This window comes from Pseudorasbora parva, chromosome 5 (genome assembly GCF_024679245.1).
Source record: "Pseudorasbora parva isolate DD20220531a chromosome 5, ASM2467924v1, whole genome shotgun sequence".
NCBI lineage: Eukaryota > Metazoa > Chordata > Actinopteri > Cypriniformes > Gobionidae > Pseudorasbora > Pseudorasbora parva.
In genome coordinates, this window is record NC_090176.1 from 50770657 (window position 1) to 50776656 (window position 6000).

The 6000-nt window shown below is 37.2% G+C and overlaps 1 protein-coding gene across 1 annotated transcript in view; it reads right to left on the bottom strand.

Annotated features, from left to right (window-relative positions):
• edar (ectodysplasin A receptor) overlaps positions 1-5377 on the bottom strand; it is a 90406-nt gene extending 85029 nt beyond the window's left edge. The window contains exon 1 of the mRNA XM_067444685.1: positions 5184-5377. The gene's annotated coding sequence lies outside the window, so the exon portion shown is untranslated. The remainder of the gene's footprint in view (positions 1-5183) is intronic.
• Between the last annotated feature and the right edge of the window lie 623 nt (positions 5378-6000).

A 6000-nucleotide genomic window follows, 5' to 3' on the forward strand; every position in this document is an offset into this window, starting at 1 on the left:
TCTAACCGGGAATCACTTATTAATAAACACACATTAGACTCTTTATTTCCACTTTGCTAATATTTTCTCAATTCTTTTTGAAAATAAATGCCTTTCCGATCTGATATGTGATGGGAAAAGGCGGATTCTATCCTCTGATCGAGTAGCGTCAGAACTTGATGCCATGCGCCTTACCCCTACACTACAGCCACGGTTACAGATTTGAGCCATTTCTCTGCCTTTATCCCCGTCAAATGTTCCTATCGATATCGCCTTTGATTTATTACAGTCCAACGCTTTCATCGTCGCTCAGATCATCTCTACAGCCGGCCTGAGCGCTAATACACACAGACAAAACAAGGCGATTTCAACCTCAAAATATACGCTTTTAAATATACCATTAATGCCATCTCAAACACGGAGAGGCTTCAAAAAACAGATTCTGCAAAAAAACGAAAATCACATAATTTGAAAAAACCCGCTTCTTTCTCATTTTTCTCAATAGTAGAGCTGCCGACTTGTGTCCCTGGTTTCCGTGACGGGTCACATATATAACTTTTCAACCTGTCACTCACATGAGATCCACCAATAGCAAACCACAACAATTAAATCAGTTCCCCACAGACAGAATCAAGCCCCGCCCCTTCATTCCAGAAGCGTTTCACTGGGATATATACGTCACGATAGGGAAGAAAAGACCAGCGCACCTTCCATTTCATCTCAACTTCAGTAACCTGATGCAGTTAGCCCCTGCTGGTGGCAATAGGCATCTCTCTCTCTCTCTCTCTCTCTCTCTCTCTCTCTCTCTCTCTCTCTCTCTCTCTCTCTCTCTCTCTCTCTCTCTCTCTCTCTCTCTCTTCTCTCTCTCTCTCTCTCTCTCTCTCTCTCTCTCTCTCTCTCTCTCTCTCTCTCTCTCTCTCTCTCTCTCTCTCTCTTTCTCACTCTCCCATAATGAAATATGACAAGCGTGATCGTTACAGATACTGCATATCAATTCATATTAATATCAATGAGAGAATCACAAACCTCCACTACACATTTGTTTTCCATAATGATTCAGCGTCATCTGTGACCTGACCTTTGACCTTCTGCAGTTAATGTTTCGTCAACTTCAGGAACTTTTATGTCCTAGGGATTGTTTTAACTTCAAACTAAAGTCACATTAAGACTTTTTAACATGTCTTTTTATTTTTACTACTTTTTATAGATTTGTTTTTTGTTTTACCCGTGTCCCAATGAAAATAAAATGAATGTTTTACTGGTCAAAATAACAATTAAGTCAAAAATATTTTATTTAATTGTAAGATTTATAATAAGATTTAATTATCTGCATTTAGGAAACATTAACAATTGATAAACGATACACCATGATGACCTGACTTTCAACCAATTCATTACGAAGTTGATTCTTTTTGCTTATCATCATTATATTATGTTGCATTATATTATGATAATAATTATCACACATTGCAAATTTAGCAGTGATATGACAAACACGTATGACTTTTTCTTCTGATTTCTGGACTTGATCTACAGAGCTTTATTGAATTACAGGTTCTGCAAATGATTCAACGATTGGCAGAAGCGCATTTGAGCTCCAAAGTAGTTATTACGAATATATATATAGTACGATTTTAATAAAATTAATGCAATTTTAATCAAAGAAATATTGCAGAACAAAACAATATATAATCTAAGCAGTAACCCAGCTAACAAAAATATGTTCTAATAACGTTTTGCTTGTATTCACTCTAAAAACTGCTGGGTTAAAAACAACCCAAGTTGGGTTGGAAATGGGCAAACCCAGAAATTGGGTTGTTTGGCCCCTAGTAAATGGACCCATTCAAACAACAGTAACGTTTATAATCTGTTGTGAAACCCTTCCCCGTTCCCTCACTCTAAAACTGCTGGGTTAAAAACAAGCCCTAGTAAATGGACCCATTCAAACAACCCAATTTCTGGGTTTGTCCATTTCCAACCCAACTTGGGTTGTTTTTAACCCAGCATTTTTTAGAGTGTTCCCATTAAGTTATAATAACTCAAGTTCTGAATATTCCCCGTTCAAAACAATAAAACTTATTATTATTAGGCTATTATATTTTTTTGGTAATGCGAACGTTAAGGGAACATTCCATCTTAGAAGTTTTCAAACGTTATGGACTGTTACTTCACTCTAAAAAATGCTGGGTTAAAACAACCCAAGTTGGGTTGAAAATGCACTAACCCAACAATTGAGTTGTTTTAACCCAGTGGTTGAGTTGTTTTAACCCAGTGGTTGAGTTGTTTTAACCCAATGGTTGAGTTGTTTTAACCCAGTGGTTGGGTTAAATGTTGCTTAAGACAACCCAATTGCTGGGTAAGAACAACTCAACCATTGGGTTAAAACAACCCAATTGTTGGGTTAGTGCATTTTCAACCCAACTTGGGTTGTTTTTAAGTCAGCATTTTTTAGAGTGTTCTAAATGTCATCTGAACGTTCACTCAAGTTGGGTTGGAAATGGGCAAACCCAGAAATTGGGTTGTTTGACCCCTAGTAAATGGACCCATTCAAACAACAGTAACGTTTATAATCTGTTGTGAAACCCTTCCCCGTTCCCTCACTCTAAAAATGCTGGGTTAATAACAACCCAAGTTGGGTTGAAAATGGACGAACCCAGAAATTGGGTTGTTTGAATGGGTCCATTTACTAGGGGTCAAACAACCCAATTTCTGGGTTTGCCCATTCTCAACCCAACTTGGGTTGTTTTTAACCCAGCAGTTTTAGAGTGTTCTAAAACAAGTAGTAACATTTAAAAATGTGCCGAGCGTCCAACTGAAACGTACCAAGAAATATAAATACACTGTAAAAAATTATATGTTCAATAAGTTATGACAACATATGTTTTTACATTGCTTTAACTCATCAAAATAAGTTAAGAAATTTTCAACTTTTTTTATTAGTTATACAAGATTTTTACTCATTTTTTAGAGTGAGTTTAACATAATTTAAGTTGTAATAATTTAAACACCCAAGTCGATTGTACTGCAAAAGTTCAAATTTGCCTTTTTTTACAGTGTACTGTTCATATGCTAATGTTTTGAAAACGTGATTAAAATAATGTTTGTTCATAACTTTGTGAAACCCTTCCCCGTTCCCTCACTCTAAAAATGCTGGGTTAAAAACAACCCAAGTTGGGTTGAAAATGCACTAACCCAACAATTGAGTTGTTTTAACCCAGTGGTTGAGTTGTTTTAACCCAGTGGTTGAGTTGTTTTAACCCAATGGTTGAGTTGTTTTAACCCAGTGGTTGGGTTAAATGTTGCTTAAGACAACCCAATTGCTGGGTAAGAACAACTCAACCATTGGGTTAAAACAACCCAATTGTTGGGTTAGTGCATTTTCAACCCAACTTGGGTTGTTTTTAAGTCAGCATTTTTTAGAGTGTTCTAAATGTCATCTGAACGTTCACTCAAGTTGGGTTGGAAATGGGCAAACCCAGAAATTGGGTTGTTTGACCCCTAGTAAATGGACCCATTCAAACAACAGTAACGTTTATAATCTGTTGTGAAACCCTTCCCCGTTCCCTCACTCTAAAAATGCTGGGTTAATAACAACCCAAGTTGGGTTGAAAATGGACGAACCCAGAAATTGGGTTGTTTGAATGGGTCCATTTACTAGGGGTCAAACAACCCAATTTCTGGGTTTGCCCATTCTCAACCCAACTTGGGTTGTTTTTAACCCAGCAGTTTTAGAGTGTTCTAAAACAAGTAGTAACATTTAAAAATGTGCCGAGCGTCCAACTGAAACGTACCAAGAAATATAAATACACTGTAAAAAATTATATGTTCAATAAGTTATGACAACATATGTTTTTACATTGCTTTAACTCATCAAAATAAGTTAAGAAATTTTCAACTTTTTTTATTAGTTATACAAGATTTTTACTCATTTTTTAGAGTGAGTTTAACATAATTTAAGTTGTAATAATTTAAACACCCAAGTCGATTGTACTGCAAAAGTTCAAATTTGCCTTTTTTTACAGTGTACTGTTCATATGCTAATGTTTTGAAAACGTGATTAAAATAATGTTTGTTCATAACTTTGTGAAACCCTTCCCCGTTCCCTCACTCTAAAAATGCTGGGTTAAAAACAACCCAAGTTGGGTTGAAAATGGACAGACCCAGAAATTGGGTTGTTTGAACCCTAGTTAATGGACCCATTCAAACAACCCAATTTCTGTGTTTGTCCATTTTCAACCCAACTTGGGTTGTTTTTAACCCAGAATGTTTTAGCGTGGACATTCAGAAATAACGTTTGAAAACTTCTAAGATGGAATGTTCCCTTTTAGTTCGCATAACCCCCCAAAAATAAAAATAAATTGTTTTATCGTTTTGAACGAAGAACATTCAAAAGTAAAGTCTTTATATGGGAATGTAAGCAAAACGTTATTAGAACATTTTTTTGTTTTGTTAGCTGGGTTATTTTATTCTGCAATATTTCTCTGATTAAAATTACATTTATTTTATTAAATCCGTACAATATATATATAATGTTCGTGATAACTACTTTGGAGCTCTAATGCGCTTCTGCCAATTGTACCCAACCCCATTTCTGATTTTGTCAATTTTCAACCCAACGTGGGTTGTTTTTAACCCAGCATTTTTTTAGAGCGCTGTTGGCTGGGAAGTTCCTGCCATTAATGAATTATTCCAGCAGCGCGCGCACTTAATATGTTTTCATTCTGCTGGCGCCTTTCAGAGTCAGATCATCGCATTTTTTTTGGATAGCACTATTGCCAAACAACATTTGTCTGTTTTTTCCTCTCGGATTTATTTCCTCCTTCAGCGGCGGTTCAAAGTTACAGAGACATCAGAAGCGCGTGCATGCAAGTGCATGTCTGAGGATCTACATGCAGGAGTTTCCCTCACATCTCCAATCTCCGCACGGGACAGCCAAAGCATTCCCCGACCCGACCGAGAGCTCCACTCACCCGTTTAAAACATCGCGCACACCGGGCTGAACACGAGAGAGCATCCCTGTGGAACACGCATAAAATAAAAAAAGCACTGTTGCGTATTCCACAAAGAGCATACGATTCGGGCACACGCATGAGACACACACACACGCATATATATATGAGCTCTGCATGAGTAGAAGAGCGCATCTCGCCGGAGCAGGAATTTCCCTAAAAATGCAGAGCGCATTCCTGAAGCGCGCGCCTTACCTGAAGGAAGACCAGGAGCTTCAGCGCAACGGAGGAGGAACTCTTCTGGTTCTGGTTCTGGACGAGCTGCTCTGGAAACTCGCGGGATATATCTGGACTGAGGTCAGGTTTAGATCAGATCATGATCGTGAATCCGAGCACTCGAGCGCGTGCATGTGAACGCCCGTCGCCTCTTTAAGCGCTCCGGGCTCCGTTCGGCGTCTGACTCCACCTCGAATGAAAGTTAAAGATGCTCTCCGCCCAGAATGAACCTGAGACAGGTACTGCAGCTCGCGCTCACTGCTGCCTACGTGCGACACGAGCACGAACTACACTCTTAAACTGTGAGAAAAGAAAAAGAAAGTTACCTGGTTGCCTGAAGATTTTGAGTTTATTGAAATTAAAAATGTAAGTTAATACAATGAATCTTTTTGAGAATCGACAACCTTTATTCAACTATTATTAAAAGATTTCGTAAGGAGATTGGGTAATTGTGTGTGTTTTATTTGTGATGACGCAGTGAAACATACCAAATTATGCTTTTATATATTTTTATTTACAAATTATATTTTCATGATTTATCATTTTTTTTAGGTGGTTCAGATATAATAATATTTTGAGTTTCTATTTATTAAACCAATTTCCTTCATTGTATCAACTCAAATTTTTAATTTCAATAAACTCAAAATTTAAAGGCATCCAGGCTACTTACTTTTTTAAGTTAAACCAACAAAAAACTTTTTTTTTTTTTACAGTGCATGCATTCATAAATGCATTTGAATACACTGAATAATGCAGTGAAATGTTTGTGATTGAACCCTATATATTGACCCTACAT